At 44.2% G+C, this 19,925-nt stretch overlaps 1 pseudogene; it reads left to right on the top strand.

The window, feature by feature from the left end:
* Window positions 1–856: 856 nt before the first annotated feature.
* Window positions 857–956, top strand: LOC121821489 (U6 spliceosomal RNA; annotated as a pseudogene).
* The last annotated feature ends 18,969 nt before the right edge of the window (window positions 957–19,925 follow it).

The raw sequence follows: 19,925 nt of genomic DNA, 5'->3' as shown, positions 1-19,925 counted from the left end.
TGAATAGACCATACCAACAGTTATCTAGGTCATAGTTTCAATGTAGAAATACATCCCAAGACTGGTTCAGAATATGATTCCCTACCTTTGTCCAACATGTTGCGGGCAGGGGATCTGGAAAGAGCTGACATGCTTCAGAAAATTAAAATGCATGTGCTATTTAAATTTTACAAAGTGTAAAGGCTATTGTCAAGATCAGCCAGGAAAAAAAAAATCATTAGTTACTAGTCTTGTGCTGTGTGCCACTGAGTGTCCTTGAGACCTTAACATGTGTTGCTGAACTTGATTTGGTTTTACTTCCTTCTTTATGACTTCAGAGATGATTTTTTAATGGCTCTAGATTCTGGAGAGATAGACAGCTCAGGGGCTAAGAGCTAATCCTGCTCTTGCAGAGGACCTGAGTTCAATTCCCAGCACCCACAATCAGTGGCTCACAACCATCTGGAATTCCAGCTCCAGTGGTCTCATGTCCTTTTCTGGCCTCTGCAGGAAACTGCACACATTTGCCCAAACACACATGTGCACACAGAGAGAATCAAAGAAACACATCTCTTTTAAAATAAAAACCTTCTAAAACTAGAGTGTTTTTATATCTTTATTTTTCTGCCTTTGGGAGGATAGAGTCTTGATTCTTTGTGGATCTTTATTAAAGACCCATCTTTTGACAGAACAGAACAATGCCCTAAATGGTATTAAGAAAGCAACCACTCTGGGCTGGAATCCAGGGCTAAATTATTTGATTCTCTTATGAAATAAAGAGATGAGGTGTTGGTTGCTCCTGAGCAGATCCATCCCAGATCATGTACACTGGGATGCACACACCTTCATGTCTTCTAGGAAGAAATGCTTTTATAAAGAACAGTTAAGTGCTCACTAATATTAGAACAAGACTGAGAAGATTAGCATGATCCCCATGCAAGGATGACAAGCAAATTCATGAGGTGTTGCAAATTCTCCATGGAAAAACTGGAAGAGTCTACAACATCACTCAGCCTGCTGTGGGTATCATTTTAAACAAGCAAGTGTAGTCAGACTTTCATTGGACCACCAGTGCCCAAATAATGACATGGGAACTTCTTATTAATTATGAAATCTTGGCCTTAGCTTAGGCTTGTTCCCAACTAGCTCTTGTAGCTTACATTAACCTGTTTCTATTAATCTATGTTCTGCCGTGTGTGTGTGTTTTGTTTTGTTTTGTTTTGTTTAACTTCTCCTCCATTCTGTATGTCCAACTCCCTCTGTGTCTGGTTGGTCAATCCTGCGCACCTCAGATTCTTCCTGAATTCCTCACCCCTGAAATCCTTCCTATCCTCTCCTGTCTAGCTATTGGCCATTCAGCTCTTTATTAAGCCAATCAGAAGGCACCTTAGGCAGAGACACATCTTTACAGTGTACAGAAAGATTATCCCACAACAAGGAAGTTAAGAGCGAGATTCCTACCAAGAGAATTAATGTACATATTGAGCGCATTGAACACTCTCAAAGCCAAGACAGCTTCCTGAAATGGGTGATAGAAAATAACCAGAAGAAGGAAGCCAAAGAAAAAGGCACCTGGGTTCAAATGAAGCGCCAGTTTGCTCCACCCAGAGAATCACATTTTGTTGGAACTAAGAGGAGGGAGCCTGAGATCCTGGTGCCCATTCCCTATGAGTTCATGACTTAATGTACAACAAGAAATGAAGGACCCTAGATAGTAAAGCATTCTTCTAAAAAGAAAAATAGAAAAATGAGCAATTGAGGACTGGGGATGCAGCTCAGTGGTAGAGTGCTTACCTAGTGTGCACAAGGCCCTGAGTTCAATCCCTGCTACTCTGATAAGTAAAAGAACAAATAAATAAGGAAAAGAAAAAAGGGTAATTGATAACTTTGAAATCACATTACACTTCTGATAGATTGTGGTCTTCCATGCATTTACTAAGAACCCTGTCACTATTTCTGAACACAGAAACAGTGTATTTATGGTTTCAAACAACAAACTAGAGTGTCTAATTTTAGAATAAAGGCAATTCATAAATAGTCTTCATCTGTGACCCTTGTAGAGTAGTTCTTGGAAATTCTTACGTCATGCCTATACTCACCGGCACCCCATGACTATGACAAGTTTTTGGTAGCTGGCAGGGAGTTACCCAAGCTTTCTCCCCAAAGTCCTACCTCTCTGCCTTTCCAGTGTCAGAATGGCTTCCCCTGAAGCAGCTGAGGCAGTACGTCCCTTCTTAAGATAGACGTAAGTCTTATCCCCGTCCATCACAGAGATCATAGAGAAAGACCTATGAGTATGATGTGCAGAAACTGACACCTCTCAGATCCCCTGCCACGGAGAAACTTGCTTTCCAGATGTAAGAACTGTAGCCAACAGATGGCTGCCAGCTGTCAGCATTCTCATGGTCACCCTTGAGTAGAAAGGACCACTCTGCCAAGGTTGTGCATTCTCGGCATGATCTGCATTTACTGGCTGTGAAAGGCAGTAGGCTGCAAGCTAGGACAGCTTGGTTTGGCATAGGAAATAAAGGTGGGCAATGCTCTCCAGAGAGTCCCAGAGGGCTGGCCAAGGTTTTTGTTGGCCTTGAGTTTCTGATGCTTCTGTCTTCACCTACCTGGAGCTGGGATTACAGGAGTGTATCACCATGTATGCTTTATGCCATGCTGGAAGATCAAAGCCTGAGCTTCGTGCACACTCGCCAAGCCCTCCAGCAGCTCAGCCGCATCCCCAACCTTATTGCTCGGTACAAGTTATGAACCAACATACTGCTACCAACTAGTCTAGTTGTGATTAGATTTCCTTAGTACTCAGCTACGTCCTTTTCCTGCTTAGGGATTGCATCAAGGCCCCCACATAGCTTCTAGTCATCCTGTTTCTCTAGGCAATTGGTCCTCCCACAGGATTTGATCCTATGTAATATCTTGCATCTAAAGATCCATCTTAGAATCTATTTTCTAGAGGCAGATATGGTGGTGTTTGCCTGGTATCCTAGCATTTGAGAGGTCAGGACAAAAAGACGAGGTGTTCAGGCTCACTTTCATCTGCATAGAAAGTCAAAGCCCAACCTGAGCTACATAAAACCCTCTGTTTAATTTTTTTTTATTTAATTGTAAAAAAAAAGGGGGGGCTAGTGAGATGACACCATAGTTAAGATAACTTGCTGCTCTTTCAGGGGACCAGAGTTTGGTACCCAGTACTCACATAGGGTGGCTTACAACCACCTTTTAACTCCAGCTCCAGGGGGTCCAATGCTCTCTACTGGCCTCCAAAGGCACTCACACATGTGTGGCATACACACACATAGTCACACATATACATTAGTAGAAATAAATCTTTTTAAACTTACAAAAAAAGATAATAATCTGTTTCTAGACCTAGCCTGTGTGTGACCATTGGCTGCCTGCACAAGAGCTTTGCTACCTTCTTCTTGCTAACAGCATCCCAGTGTCATTAATCACAATGTGTCTATGGGAAGGAACTAATTCCCATCTTGCTTTTTGTTGACTGGCATCGGATCCAGACCTAACCAAGACAATAAGGGAATGCTTTCCAGGAGCTTTCCCTCAAAAGAACACTTTCCTCCTGGCTGATAAATAAATAAAAGTTACCGTATTGGGGTTCTCTACGCATCGCTGGGTGCTGATATGCAGTTAATAGTTGCTGAGGGAGGGAGAGGTATGCTCTTCAGTAGTGTAGACACGGGTGTCTATGCTCCTGGAAACAAACCTTCGCTCATGCGCCTTGTCTTACTTAGGGTTTCTATTGCTGTGAAGAGACGTCATGACCACAGCAACTCTTACAAAGGAAAACATTTAACTGGGGCTGGCTTATAGTTCAGAGGTTTCGTCCCTTGACATCATGGCAGGAAGCATGGCGGCATGCAGGCAGACATGGAGAAGGAGCTGAGAGTTCTACATCTGGATCCGCAGGCAGCAGGCCAGCCAGCAGGAAGAGAGTGAGCCACCGGGGCTGGCTTGAGTTTCTGAAATCTCAGAGCCCACCCCCCCGTGACATACTTCCTTCAACAAGACCACGAATACTCCAACAAGGCCACACCTCCTATAACACCACTCCCTGTGAGTCTATGGGGGCCATTTTCATTCAAACCGCCACACTACTGGGTGCTGGCCTCGAACTCACAGAGATTCACCTGGCTCTGCCTCCTGAGTGCTGGGATTAAAGGTGTGCGCCACCACCACCCCAGCATTAAACCCAGCTTTTTACATGAGTAGTAGGAATCCAACCCCAGGTCTTCACATTTTCATGGGAAGAACTCTTACCCACTGAGCCACCTCCCCAGCCCAGAATGTCATGAACTTTTAAGAACATGGGCCCCACAGAGGCTGACCTGAACAGTGGTTCTTGCCAAGGCAGCAATAGACCCTTAGTGGCCAGGTCTTCACTGCTCTGCTCTCCTGTGTATCTTTCCTCTACCTCATAGCTCCCACTCCCCATAAAGATGACCTACTTAATGCATCCTACACTTCCCTTAATCTGGCCGCCTTTCGGCTTCACCTCCCACTAGACATTCTCATTTAGTCCCTGTTGAAATCTCTCAGGGAGAGAATATAGTTAACCTGGCTCGTCTGTGTCCGGGAGGCCACACCTCAGGACATGTGCTACCTGGAGTCTCTTGTCTTAGTTCCATCAGTTATGCTTGGAGGAACAAGGTCCCCTGGCACAAAGCCCAGCCATGCAGAGCTGCCTCTTCAACATGACTGTGTGGGTACAGAGTGCTCAGGCACTGAGACATGGGGTCTAAGACCCTGGATCACTCTTAGCATCATGTCTGTTCTCTCACTTAACCAAATGCATCTGCTTCTAATACTTGTACATATGTGTGTGCATGTGTGTGCATAGTCATATGTGTGGATGCATGTGTGTGTACAGGATATATATATATATATATATATATATATATATATATATATATATATATATATATATACATACATACACATGTGTGTGAAGGCCCAAGGACAGCCTCAGATGTGGTCCCAGAGGTATTATCCACCTAGTTTTTTGAGACAGGGCTTCTCACTGGCCTAGAACTCATGGATATGGTTGTGCTGGTGGCCCATGAGCCTCCTCTCTCTACCTCCCTAGCATGGGGATTACAAGCATGCACCAGCATGCCATCTTTAAACACACACACACACACACACACACACACACACACACACACACACACACACACATTTGTCTATGTATTTTTATTTATTTGGGGTGGGTGTATACATGTGTGCCACAGTGCATGCGTGGAGGTCAGAGGACAGCATGGAGGAGCTGAGCTCTCTCACCAAGTGAATCCCAGGGATCACCTAGGTGTAAGGCTTGGCTGCAGCCACCTTACAGACAGAGCGCCGCTGGCCCACTGCTAGCTTTTTTTAAAAACATGGATTCCGGGAATCCAACTCAAGTTGTCATGCTTGCAATATGTCATCTTCACAGCCTTTGCCTCAAGTTTTCTAGCCTATCTGTCTTGTTATAAACTGGAAGCGTTCATGTCTCACAGGAATAAAAGATAGGATGTTTCCATAGATACGTTTGCTTCCTCCCAGGACTGGAGAGAATGGGTAAGGAGAAAGAGAGAGAGAGAGCAAGAGAAAGGAAGAAGAAAAACACAAAGCAGGAGAGGACTGTATTTGATGGATGCAGACAGGTGTCAGGACGAAGACTTGGCACTTCAGCAAGAGAGGGAAGCAGGAAGCACGCAGGGGAGGATTGAGGTCCAAGCCAGCTCCCATCTCAGGCCAGAACCAATGGGGAACCGAGAGTGGGTCATGGGAGACCGAGGTTTTAATGGGTGACAAAGGCTGGACTAATCCGACAGGCTCCTGCGGCTCCGTTCTGCTCCGTGGAAAACATTCCACACTCCCAACCACACGGGGTCACCGGGTTCTTCTCACAGGAGTGCCATGCCTCTTCCCTGGCATCAGCGTAGGACATTGTTACTGAATATCTCATCAGAGTGGCCTAAGCTAACTCCACTTCCTCCGGGGCCAGAGACAACTCCAACTGACCACACTGAATAAAAGAAGCCATGGGAAGACTCAGCCCAGGGTGCCCACAACGTGAAACTGAAGTGGAGTTTGTACTCCATGACAACCGAAGTTTCTTGCAACCATCTGCTGTGCCCAAACCATGGCTTTCGTTCCTCTCTTGGTTTTTAAAGCTGGTCTTTGAACACTACTCAGGAGGTGGTTGGTCCTTTTGATGTTCAGCGCTTCCGGGAAAAAGATGTTATTTCATTTTCTGCAAAGGTGGCCAAGCCTGTTCCATGTGGAAGAGGCAAGCTGTTCAGGCATATGTGATCGTGCGGGAGTGAAAGCTGTTTTTCTTTGAAGGTTCAAAGTTAACATGTCAATTAAATTCCAGGAAATTGTGCGTCAGATCTTGAAATGCAGAAGCTAAGTTAGGAAGCCCAGATCACAGGGTTAGAGAGCCATTATTAGGGAAATAGATGAATCTGAAGTACTGGCCACAGTGGGTAACTTTCTTGTTGTTTTTATTTTGTTTCTAGTGTGTATGTGTTTGTGTGAGTGTGCATGTGAGCATGCGTGGAAGCCAAAGGTCAATGGAGAATGTTTCCCTCTACCATTCCCCACCTTATTTCCTGAGCCCACAAGAGCCCACCCATGCAGCAAGAGGAGCTGATTTTCAAGCTCCGGGGAGCCTGCTGTCTCTGCCTCCCCAGGGCTAGGGTTATAGGCACACACCACCATGGTTGGCTTATGTATGGGTGCTGGAGATCTAAACTCAGGTCCTCATTACCAACCAAGCTGTCTCCCAAGGAAACATTTTTTTCATTCTTGTCTCCAGTTATCTAGCTTGGCCCTCTTCTTATTATGGGAAAACTCAAAAAGAACTTCTTTGGTCATGGCTGCCAAAGCAAGACCACCTAAAAGTCATGTTTGATTATGAGGATAGGTTAGAACACAGCCCTTTTTTTTTTTTTTTTTTAAACTAAAGGGTGGTTTTGTCTGAACAGTCCAAATTGTGGAAGTGACTTGATGAACAAAGATAAAGTTTTCAATGTGTGTCTAAATAAGGCCCAAGGGGAGAGGACCAGCTCTCAACACATTCTTCGTCGACAGTCTACATGCACTAGGCTGTGAATGAAGACATAGGGAGGTGGAACATTTTTTTTTATAGGTGAGTTGAGACCATTGATATTGATGGATATTAATGACCAGTGATTGTTAATTCCTGTTATTTTTTTGGTTGTGTTGTGTTGTCCTTCTGTGGTGTATGTTGGTGTAGGATTATCTATTGCTTGATTTTTCATGGATGTGTTTAGCTTCTTTGGGTTGAATTTTCCCTTCTAGTGCTTTCTGTAGGGCTGGGTTTGTGGACAGGTATTGATTAAATCTGGTTTTATCCTGGAATATTTTGTTTACTCCGCCTATGGTGATTAAGAGTTTTGCTGGGTATAATAGTCTGGGTTGGCATCCATGGTCTCTTAGTGTCTGCATGAGGTTTGTCCATGATCTTCTATCTTTCATAGTCTCTATTGAGTAGTCTGGTGTTATTCTGATGGGTTTGCCTTTATATGTTACTTGGTCCTTTTCCTTTGCAGCTCTTAATATTTTTTCTTTATTCTGTGTGTTTAGTGTTTTGATTATTATGTGGCGAGGGGACTTTTTTTTTGGATCCAGCCTATTCGGTGTTCTGTAAGCTTCTTGTATCTTCATAGGTATTTCTTTCTTTAGGTTAGGAAAGTTTTCTTCTATGATTTTGTTGAATATATTTTCTGTGCCTTTGAGTTGGTATTCTTCTCCTTCTTCTATCCCTATTATTCTTAGGTTTGGTCTTTTCATGGTGTCCCAAATTTCCTGGACGTTTTGTGTTAGGACTTTTTTGTCTTTATTGTTTTCTTTGACTGACGAATCTATTTTCTCTATCGTGTCTTCAGTGTCAGAGATTCTCTGTTCCACCTCTTGCAATCGGTTGGTTATGCTTGTTTCTGTAGTTCCTGTTCGTTTTGTCAGGATTTCTATTTCCAGCATTCCCTCAGCATGTGTTTTCTTTATTGTCTCAAATTCATTTTTCAGATCTTGGAATGTTTCTTTCATCTGTTTAATTGCTTTTTCTTGGCTTTCTTTGATTTCTTCCCATTTTTTGTTCGTTTTTTCTTCCATTTCTTTAAGGGAGTTTTTTATTTCCTCTTTAATGGAGTTTTTCATTTCCTCTTTAAGGGAAGTTTTTATTTCCTCTTTAAGGGAGTTTTTTATTTCCTCTTTAAGGAAAGTTTTTATTTCCTCTTTAAGGTAGTTTTTCAATTCCTCTTTAAGGAAAGTTTTTATTTCCTCATTGAGGGAATGTTTTATTTCTTCTTTAAGGGCCTCTATCATCTTCTTAATGTCATTTTTAGGGTTGATTTCTTCTGTTTCTTCTGTCATGGTATGTTTAGGTCTTGCAGGTGTAGAATCACTAGGTTCTGATGTTGCCATGTAGGTCTTTATGTTGTTGCCTGTATTTTTGCACTGGCGCCTACTCATCTCTTCCTCTGTGAGGTGCAGGTGGTGTCTGTGTCTGAGAGTGCCTCTCTTGTTCTAATTTTTAGTCTTGGTTTAGTAGGGGTTCTTGGTTAAATTGGTGCTATTGGGCTATTTCTTCAGGGGCAGCTGATTTCGATCGGTGAATTATATACTTATGATTCTGGTGATCTGGTTTGGTGTCTGGGTAGCGCCTTCTTCTGTGTTCTCAGGTCACTTTTTGTTCATTTGTCAACTCCTCAGCTGATCTTGTTTCTTCAGACTTTAAACTGTAGGCATCTGAATCCTCTCCCAGATGGGTTTCAGCTGAGCAGGGTAGTCTCACCAACACCTCCAAGTTGTTGGGTTTCACAGGATCAGCAGCTGGGCCCTGGGTTGTCCTCAGACGGAGTGTTCAGATTCGTTCTGGTTCTGACCCACGGAGATAGCTTCTTCCCCAGATGTTGGGGTTAGGGGCGTCCCTGTTCCAAGCTGCGTCTGCTTGTCTCCGTCCCTGGGCCTGTTTACCTCTGCGGTCCGCCGCCGGGCCTGTATGTCCCTGTCGGCCGCTGTACGTCTACCTCAGCGGGCTGCCGCTGGGCCCGTCTTCCTCCACAGGCCGCCGCCACAGGCCTACCTGCGTCTGCTTGTCTTCGCCGCCGGGCCTGTCTACCTCTGTGGGCCGCCGCTGGGCCTGAATGTCTCTGCCGGCTGCCGCCGGGCCTGAATATCTCTGTCGGCTGCCGCCGCTGGGCCCGTCTACCTCAGCGGGCTGCTGCTGGGCCCGTCTACCTCCGCGGGCCGCCGCCGCAGGCCTACCTGCGTCTGCTTGTCTCTACCGCCGGGCCTGTCTACCTCTATGGGCCGCCGCTGGGCTTGAATGTCTCTGCCGGCTGCTGCCGGGCCTGAATGTCCCTGTCGGCCGCTGCCGCCGGGCCCGTTTACCTCAGCGGGCCGCCGCTGGGCCTGAATGTCTCTGCCGGCTGCCGCTGGGTCTGAATATCCCTGTGGCTGCCGCCGCTGGGCCCGTCTACCTCCACCGTCCCCCGCCGCAGGCCTACCTGCGTCTGCTTGTCTTTGCCGCCGGGCCTGTCTACCTCTGTGGGCCGCCGCTGGGACTCGCTTGATCTTCTTATTAAGTTCTTGATCCTCACGGTGACCCTTCCTGCTTTAGCGATCCTCTTCAGCTAAGAGAGCGGAACATTTTTTTTACCAAAACTAGTGTATAAAATGAACCTGCAAGAATTAACTGAAAATAAAGTACATGTCCAAATAGGTTGTGGGTTTTGAAGAGGTTTCTTTGAACAAGACAAAAGTCCCTGCATGGAGAAAGGGACATGGACACAAAGCCACTCCTAATGAAGAAGCTATTTGCAATTGACAGCTGCAGGGAAAGGGAAAATCCTTTTTCTCCAGTGGAACGTCACTGGGTAGGTCAACCACACTCTAAGATGGGCTCCACGTCCAGGAGTAGTTAGCCTGCAGATAAAATAGACTGCAGGATTTTATTGAGTTTATGAACTTTTTGTTTTGGTTTGGTTTTTGTCTTCTTGGGGTTGTTTGTTTTGATTTTTTGTTTGGGGAAGTTGGAGGGTTGTTTTTTTTTTTTTGAGAGAAAGAACATGTAGGTAGGGAAGTGGGGAGAATCTGGGTGAAGTTGAGAGAAGAAAAAGAATATGATCAAAATATATTATATGAAAAATTTATTTAAAAATATATCAGAAGAAAGTTTTTTTTTAGTTTCATGAACTTTCAAAAGCCTTCCTCTGGGTCTGAGGAGATACCTCAGTGAGTAAAATGCTTGCCATCCAGGCATGAAGAACCTCTGGAAGCAGACACAGTACTGTAAGCTTCTGTAATGATAACACCCCTGCAATGAGACAGACAGCAGGGACAGGAGAACCCCCAGAAGCTCATTGACCAGCCAGCCTTGTGTAGACATCAGTAAAACAACAAAGAGAACCTGTCTCAAACAAGGCACAAAGCAAGAACTGGCACCCCCAGGCTGTTCTCTGACCTCCACACATATTGTGGCATCCATGTATCTGCATTCACAGACATGAATGTGCACACACCCATACCAAAAAATAAGAAATAAAAAATAAAGGCCCAGACCAGGGCTGCAAAAATGGTTCAGTTGGTAAAGTGCTTATCTTAAGACCTGAGTTCGATTCCCAGGATCCTTATTAAAATGTCTGGTGTGGTATTACATGCTTGTAATCCCAGAGCTGAGGAGGCTGGGACTGGTGGATCTTGGGGTCAATGGCCTTTGAATCTGGCCTATTTGGCAAGTTCCAGGCCAGTGATAGACCCTGTCTCAAAGAAGCTGGACAGTGTTCCTAAGCCTGATACCCAAGATTGTCCTCCAGCCTACACACACACACACACACACACACACACACACACACCCCTGCACACACACCTGCAAACACAGTATCATGTTCCCACCCATTAATAATAAAGAGGAAGAAGAGATACATAACCATATTTTTAAATAAAACACAGTCAATAAACAAAATCCATGAAAAATTTAAAGTGTCTTTTTACTGCTTTCTATATCATCATATTGCCTTTTCCCATGGGTTTCCCTTACAGGCATCTGTAACTCTCGATATTTTTATTTTTAAAACTTATTTTTGGTCAGAGGCACTATCCCTTTGTGAGTCTATCTGAGTCAGGAAGTCAGGCCACTTCAGGAAAGTGTGGGCCAGTCTGGGATGGACAGAATTTCCTTATCATCAGGACATGTCCCTGCCCAAACATTTCAAGGAAATGTTGGAGAAGGTTTCTTCATTCTGGAGCATGCCTGTCAGCTACAACAGGAGAGGGTATGAGGACAAGCCCAGACTGAGTTTCCTATTTGGAGCCAGACTTCATTAGATCCGGGCGAACTTCAGCTATTTTTTCCAAAAAGTTAAAGAAGAAAACCAAGTTTAGGGAGTGGATTGCTTTATGTCAAGAATCGCAAGCGTTTAGACAGGACTGAGGAGATGGATGCTGGGAATAAGGCACTTTGCCATGCAAGTGTGAGAACCAGAGTTCGGATCCTCAGCACCCACGGAAAAGCCGAGCAGGTGCAGCAGCTGCTGGGACCCTGGCATTTGGGAAGCAGAGACAGCATCCCCAAGGGAAGCCAGCTAGCTAGACTAGCCAATCAGAGAGCTCTGAGTTCACCTGAGAAACCCAGCCTCAGGAAATAGACAGTGGTGGAAGATACCAACCACAGTCTTGAGTTTGTACACATGTACATTCACATCTGTTTGCACATACTTATATCCATACACATGTAAACATGAATATGCACACATGCATCACACATACACATGCAAAAAAAAAATCCTGAAAAAATTAGATGGAGCTGGAAAAATGGCTCAGCTTGTAAAATGATTCCCACACAAGCAGGGGGAGCTGAGTTTGATCCCCAGAACCCACGCAAAGAAGCTGAATCTGGTGGTGTGTGCCTATAATCCCAGCACTGGGAAGGTGGAGGCAGGTATATTTCTGGGCCTCACTGGCCGGTGAGTCTAGCCAGATAAGTGAGCTTCAGGCCAATAAGAGACCATGGGGGGGCGGGGGGGGGGGGGGGAATCAGGGTAGATGGTATGCCTGAGAAATGCTAGCCAGCATTGACTCTGGCTCCCACATGCATACACACATATGCACCTACACTCAGGCACACACACACACACACACACACACACACACACACACACACACACACTATAAATATTAGGAACAGAGGAAAGAGATGAGGGAATCAGGAAGGGCAATCTGCAAATGGAGCAAGCTGCTTCTTTCATGGCCTTCTGCCGTTCGATCAACATGCTTAGTGGCAGCCCAGTGACAGCGTTAGAGAGTCAATAAATGTTGTTAAGCATCTATTGTGTGGAAGGGCTGTTCACAGAACAAGGCAATGCAAGCGTTTCTAGTAAGGAAGCTAGGGCGTCAATAGCAGCCGCGTAATTAAAGGTGGGGGTGTAGCCCCGCAGTAGAGTATGCGCTTACCACTGATTCCATCCCCAGCACCAAAAAGACCAACAAACAAAACCCACACACAATCAACTGTAAGAAATACAACCAGAGCTCCTATGTGCTGAGCCTGGGGAAACACCTTCCAGATTTCACCTCTGTGATGCTGATCTCCTTAACCACAGCCAGCTCCTCAGCCCCGACTGGCCAGCACCCATTTTCTCAGGGAAGCAGAAGTTTAACTTCAGTGATGCTGGTCTCCTGCTAATCACAGCATACGCTTGCACTCCAGCTGACTGCCAACCATAAATTCTGACTCCAAAATATCACAGGAATGTCCCAGACCGTCCTCATTTGACTCTGAAAGTTGACAAGCCAGGCCTCCATGGTCCACACTTCTCTCAACACAACGGTCATCAAAGCTTGCACAAGAATGGCTCATTAGGTTCTGAACACTGGTTGACTTTTTCAACCCCAAGTTCCCAAACACTCCACAACCTTCCCCAAATAGTCCAAAGGCACAAAAAGCCACACGGTCAGGTTTGTCGCAGCAGCGCTCCACTCCCAGGACTAAATTCTGTCCCGGCTTGCTTTTTCCCATTGCTTCCATAAAACACTCTGACCATCAGCAGCTCAGAGGAGGAGGAGAGAGTTTATGTCATCTTACACTTCCAGGTCGCAATCCCTCTTTAAGGGAAGTCGGGGTAGGAACTCAAAACAGGAACCTGGAAGCAGGTAAGAAGAGCTGCTTACTGTCTTGTTCAGGAGCTCATGCTCAGTGAACTTTCTTATACAGCCCAGACCCACCTGCATAGGGATGGCGCTATCCACCATGGGCGAAGCCTTCCTACATCAATCATCAAGCGAGACAATACCTCACAGACAGGGCCATGAGCCCATCTGATTCAGACAATTCCTGAATTGAGGTTTCCTCTTCCCAGGAGACTCTAGATCAGTGGTTCTCAACCTGTGGGTCACAATTCCTTTGGGTTTGCGTATCAGATGTTTACATTATGGCTCATAAGAGTAGCAAAATTACAGTCATGAAGTAGCAATGAAAACAATTTTATGGTTGGGGGTCACCACGACACAAGGAGCTGTATTAAAGGGCTACAGCATTAGGAAGGTTGAGAACCACTGCCCTAGATCATGTCAGGTTGGCGATAAAAATTAACCAGCACAGAAGTATTGCGATGGAGACATGTAGGGACCACAAGAATGAATGATGAAGGTATGTAGCCTAGTCTTGGAAGTCAAGGAATCGTCTCTACAGAAATGGCAGTTAAGGTAGGCCCAGAGAGACCTGGGAACATTTGTCATATTAAAAAGTGAAAACACAGGCAACAGAATGGTCCAGCGGGGTAAGGGTGCTTACTGACAACCTGACGACCTGAGTGTGAGCCCCGGAACCCACGTGGTGAAAGGCGGAAAGAGGGCACCAACTCCTGAGAGTTGTCCTCTGACCTCCACACTCACCCACGTGAATGTGGGCACATGACTGTCCATACTAGTTTAATTTCTTTGTTCTGATAAAGTTCCCTAAGAAAAGCAACTTCAGGAAGTAAGGAGCTTACTTCAGCTTACAACTCCAGCCCAGAATTGTAGGGAAACCAAGTCAGGAACTTGAAACATCTAGCCACATCACATTTACAGTCAAGAGCAGAGAAATAAACGCATGCTCAGTTGCTTGCAGCTTGTGCTCAGATCTATTTCTCCACTTCCATACGGTTCAGGATCCCTTGCCTAGGGAATGATGCCACCTACAGGGGGCTGAGTCTTTCCACATTAGTTAATTTAATTAAGACAATCCCCTACATGATCCAACCCAAAGTAGACAGTCCCTCATTAAGACTCTTCCCAGATATTTCTAGGTGGTGTCAAGTAGACAATTAAAGCTAACCATCACATACATGTAATTTTTACAAGAATCTAAAATACACAGTACTCTACTAATTACAATAAGAGAAAGAATGCTAAATTCATCATTCCTTGGACTCATCTATATCATAATAATAATACAAACATAGATGTACAACATTTTAAATAACCAATTGACCCAGACTTTGTGGATATAAAGCAGGTAACAATATCCTCGTATGTTGTGGGATATTTGTACATTGTGTGAAATTGTATTGCTGTGATTAGTGTAATAAAAATCTGAAAGGCCAATAGCTCAGCAGGAGGTATATGTGAAACTTCCGGGCATAGAGAGAACTCTGGGAAGAAGGATGGAGTTGCCAGCCACGTGGAGAGGAAACAGGAGGTACAAGATGGAAGAGAGGTAACACCATGTGATAGAACCTAGATTAATATAAACGGGTTAATTTAAGTTATAAGAACTAGTATATAAGTGGGTTAATTTAAGTTATAAGAGCTAGTTAGGCACAAGCCTAAGCTATAGGCAGGGCTTTCATAATTAATAAGAAATCTCCATGTCATTATTTGGGAGCTGGCCGGTGGGACAGAAAAAGACTCATTCCACCCATATCTCTATAATTTTGCAATCTATTTCCCATAGCTGAGGAGTTCCTTCCCATCCTCCTAGCCCCTCCCTCTATCCTAGCCTCTGTCGTCATATGGAGCTATGGCCCCTTCCTCTTCCTCTACCCTAACCTCTGTCATTATACAGAGCTTTGGAGGGAAACAGGAGTGGGAGGATTAAACAGAGAGGCCCGCTAACACTAAGGGGCCTTTTGAAGGACCACATGGAAACAGATTACAATAGAAGCTTCTTAAAATGTAAACATATATGGAAAAAAATCTAAACCAAATTACTAGACAGCAGGGGAGACAAAGCCCAAACTAGACACCTCTTGCCACCCAGTGAAACCTCCAGTGCCAGCAGTGGGTTGCATCTACTTGCGTTGTTGTCCAAAAGGGCCCTGTGGGAACCCCCAAACAACTCAGACTGCTGCAAGGCTATCGATTTCTCTCCACAAACTGAAGTTAAGGCCCTATTGCTAAAGACAACACCTACGTATCTCAGTGAACACAGAGGAGTCAAGCTGGTGTCTAACTAGAGTCCTCGTGCCTGCCGACTGGTGTCCAGGGTACTGGACAGGACTCTGCACACTACCAGAAGAGAAAGCTAACCACTAACCCAGCTACACAAGCCTTCCATCTACAATAGTGACCTGTTTGCAGGATGTGCTGGTGTGATGGTGATACAAAAGTTGTGGGACTAGCTAACAACTCTCTGATTGGATTTAAGGCCCACTCCATGAGATGGAACCAGATACTTCTGGGTGGCCAAGAGCCTGAAACTAGATAGGTCATGGACCTAGGAGAAAGCCAAATACTATTGTTCTGCTAACAGAACATTGTGATAAAATAACTCTTAGCAACAACATTCATTCAGGTGCATCCACAGATCATTGTCTCCTGAGGCATCATCAGAGAAGCTTCCTCCTGCAGTTGGTGGGAACTGAGTCTTACAACTGGACAATGTGCAGAGAGTGAGAGACCTTGGAACACCCCGTCTCAAATGGGATGTCTTCATTAAACCCCTCCACTCAGGGCTCATAGAACTCTGCTGAAGAGGAGACAGAAAAACTGTAAGAGCCAGTGGGGAGGGATGGCAGACACCAGAGAAACAGCCTTCCAGACACAGCAGGGCTGACGAAGACATGAACTCACAGAACTCTGGCAGCATGCGCTAGGACTGTACAGGCCCAACCCCGATGGGGTCCCAACATGGAGACAGGAAGTAGATGGGAGTCTCCATCCCTAACCCAGAAGCTATCTCCAATTGACAGCTGCATACAAAGGAAAAGTTAGTTTTCTCCAGTAGAGTCTCAGTGGGTACACAAACCACATTTAAAGGAGGCCCCATGTCCAGCCGTAGATGGCTGTAGAGGTTTGGGGAAAAAAAATGGCTCCCAAAGGGAGTGGCACTATTAGGAGGTGTGGTCTTGTTGGAGGAAGGGTATCACTGTGGAGACAGGCTTTGAGGTCTCATATATGCTCAGGCCACACTCAGTGAGACAGTCCACTTCCTGTTGCCTGCGAGATGTAGAGCTCTCAGCTACCTCTCCAGCACCATGTCTGCCTGTGTGCTGCCATGTTTCCTACCATGATGAAATGGAACCTCTGGACTGTAAGCCACCACCTCAGTTAAATGTTTTCCTTTATAAGAGTTGCCGTGGTCATGGTGTCTCTTCACAGCAATAGAAACCCTAAGACAATGGCCAATAGAAAACAAAATCAATGGTGTGTTTTTTTTTTATCTCATATTGCTTTGTTTGGCTTTTTTTTTTTCTTCCTTGTCTTTTGCTTATGCAGTATGGTTTTCAATTGTGTGTTTTTGTGGGTTTTGTGAGTATATGAGGGTGAGTGCGTGTGTGCATGTGTGTGTGTATGTGTGTGTGTGTGTGTGTGTGTGTGTGCCTCTTGTGCTTTTGCTGTTGCTTTTGCTTATTTGGTTGGTTTGGTTTTGTTTGGTTTTTCCTCTGTTTGTCTGTTTGCTTAGTTTTATTCTGGTTTGTTTGTTTTTTGTTGCCCTTTTTGTTGTCTAAAGAGAAAGAAGGCTTAGAGTTGGATGGGTGGAGATGAGGGAGGGGAAGTCATAATCAGAATATAGTATGTGAAAAAATTATTTTCAATTTAAAAAATGAACTAATTTAAAAAACCAAAAAAAGAAAAATAGTTGCATTTATCTAGCTAAAATCTAACTGTTTAAAATCCACAAGCATATTTGTAATAACCTGAGAAATTTTCTTCTTGCCTAGAAAATATCTTTACTGTCTTGATTTTTTTTCAGAGTCTTACATTATCAACATTGTTGGTATACACTGTTTTACATATTATGTATTTCTCTTTTGAATCTTAATTGTGATTTATAAAACAGCTTTACTGACAGAACCCAAAGCAAGGGCACAGCAGTTAAGAGTATATTCTGCTCTAGCAGAGGCTCTGGGTTTAGTTCCCAGCACTCATTTGGGGCGGCTTATAACCACCTGTTCACTCCATCTCTACAGCAGTGGTTCTCAACCTTCCTATGCTGTGACCCTTTAACACAGCTCCTCATGTTGTGGTGACCCCCAACTATAAAATTATTTTTGTTGCTACTTAATAACTATAATTTGGCTACTGTTGTGAATCATAATGTAAATATCTGATGTGCAGGTTATCTGATATGTGACCCCTGTGAAAAGGTCATTCAATCCCAAAGGGGTCACAACTCACAGGTTCAGAACCATTTTCTAGGGAATCGGACACCCTCTTCTGGCCTCCACAGACACTGCACTCATATGCACATCTACACACACACACACATACATATTTTTTTTAAAAAGAAATTTACTGAGCTATAACTCACATACCACACAGTTCACTCATTTAAAAGTATGGTTCCATGGCTCTTCCTACAGTTACAGAACAGTGCCTCCATCACATAGTCAGTTTCAGAACGTTCGTTGTCCACATCCTTCTGCCATACCCCACAATCTTCCCAACCGTTCTCAAGAACCATTGATCTGCCCTCTGGCTCTATAGATTTGCCTAATTCAAAATTAGACAGGGGTCCACAATAGAATCGACCAATTTCATCTCTGAGTATTTACCCAGAGAAATGTGCTGCAAGCCTCAAGAAAATGTAATGGGATCCAGGCACTATCACAAGGACTTTTCCGAAGGTCAAGCCATGGCTTAAGAAGTCCTGGTGATATTTTAGCTTTTATATATATATTAGCCAATTCCTGCAATGATTTTCTTGTATGCTATGTATGCTTCCAAGAACTCCTAACAGTGTATTTTATCTGAAATACCTATCAAGCCTCCAAGGCCAAATGATCTCCTGAATTAAAGCAAATTAAGCTCAGACCCTCCTTTCTTATACAGCCTTAGTGGTATTTATGCTAACATTATAGACTCCTAACATTTACCTAACCACCTCTAGGAATGTAGTTTGAGCACATAAATTCCCTTTTTCTGATATATTAACCGATTTTAGCTCATAGTTGACCCCCTCCTTTACCACTCCCCTTTTGGGGTTGTAAAAGAAAGCCTGATGGTCACTGCCTGAGGAAAATCCTTATCTGTCTTTACGACCCTGTAGGAATTCAAGCCTGGTGACCTTGCTTGAGCCAGATCACTACTATTGCATGGATATATAACTATAAACCTCAGAGACTTAGAGAGGATTTTGACTGGAGAACTAGATGGAGAACTAGAAGAATGAGATGGAAGATGAAGAAGAGCCAGATGGGGAAGAATGAGATGAGAAAGACCAAGATGAGAGAATTAAGATAGAACTTACAGGGGACAGCAGATAAAAGTAGAGAGAAATCAGACAAGAAAGGAGCTAGGCTTGAGAGCAGAACTGTAGCTGTGTAGATAGAATCTTATCCCAGAGAAATAAAGTAGACGGACTAAGAGTTCGGTGTACTTAGATTCTTTTCTGAAAAATAATTCTCGCCATTCATAGCTTCTCTTCTGGGTCCCTGAAAGAAGATTACTAAGGCTGGTCCTTAGTAATATTCGAGAGAAACAAAGTATTTATAATTCTTACATGTAAAGTGTGTGTGTGTGTGTGTGTGTGTGTGTGTGAGAGAGAGAGAGAGAGAGAGAGAGAGAGAGAGAGAGAGAGAGAGAGAGAGCACACTGAGACATTTCCCCAACACCTCTATTTTTAATAGCAAAAAAATCTGTAAGCAATCCAATGTCCTTTGGCACATGCACGGATGAACAGTTGTAGTATATTTATACAATGGAATGTTCCTCAGCAGGAGCATTGGACAAACAGACAAATGCTATGATCTGAGTGAATCTCAAATGAATCCTGCAAAGCCCAACCAAACATGGGGGCATGGATACTAACATTGATGTAAAATCCTAGCAAATGATTCTAGTGACAAAAAAAATCTTTGGTCTTGCCTGAGGATTATGTGGGAAGAGAGACTGGGGGGGGGATGGGCGGTAAGGATGAGGGAGGGGAATAGGGGAGCCTGGTTGTAACGGATATGCTCATTGTCTTCACTGTGGTAATGTGCACACGTGTGTGTATAACTGTATGTGTACATATATATGTATATATGTACATGTATAGATACATATATGTGTGTCCAAATATCAAAACGGGGGCTGGGATGTATCTCAGGTGATAGAGTGTTTGCCTCGCATGCATGACACCCTGGGCTCCACCCCCAGAACTACATAAACTGGGTGTAATGGTGCAGGCCTGTAATCCCAGCATTGAGGTGTCCGAGGCAGGAGAATCAGAAGATCAAGGTCATCCTCAGCTACACAGCAAATTCAAGGCCCAGACATGGTACAAGAGACCCCTTTCTCAACAGAAATAATTCAAATTGTACATTTAAGTATTAGTAGTGTTTTGTATATTAATTATACCTCAGGAAAAATCTTTCCTAGGTATATACACCAAGATTCAGGAAATTTTGAATTTTATATAATGCAAACATTTATGTTGCCCTGGGACAAATGAAGTCTTTTTTTTTTTCAATCTAACCATCTTTTTTGTTTAGTTCCACTGTCTATCATAG

This window comes from Peromyscus maniculatus, chromosome 11 (genome assembly GCF_049852395.1).
Source record: "Peromyscus maniculatus bairdii isolate BWxNUB_F1_BW_parent chromosome 11, HU_Pman_BW_mat_3.1, whole genome shotgun sequence".
Taxonomy (NCBI): domain Eukaryota; kingdom Metazoa; phylum Chordata; class Mammalia; order Rodentia; family Cricetidae; genus Peromyscus; species Peromyscus maniculatus.
This window is presented reverse-complemented; position numbering and strand designations above follow the sequence as displayed.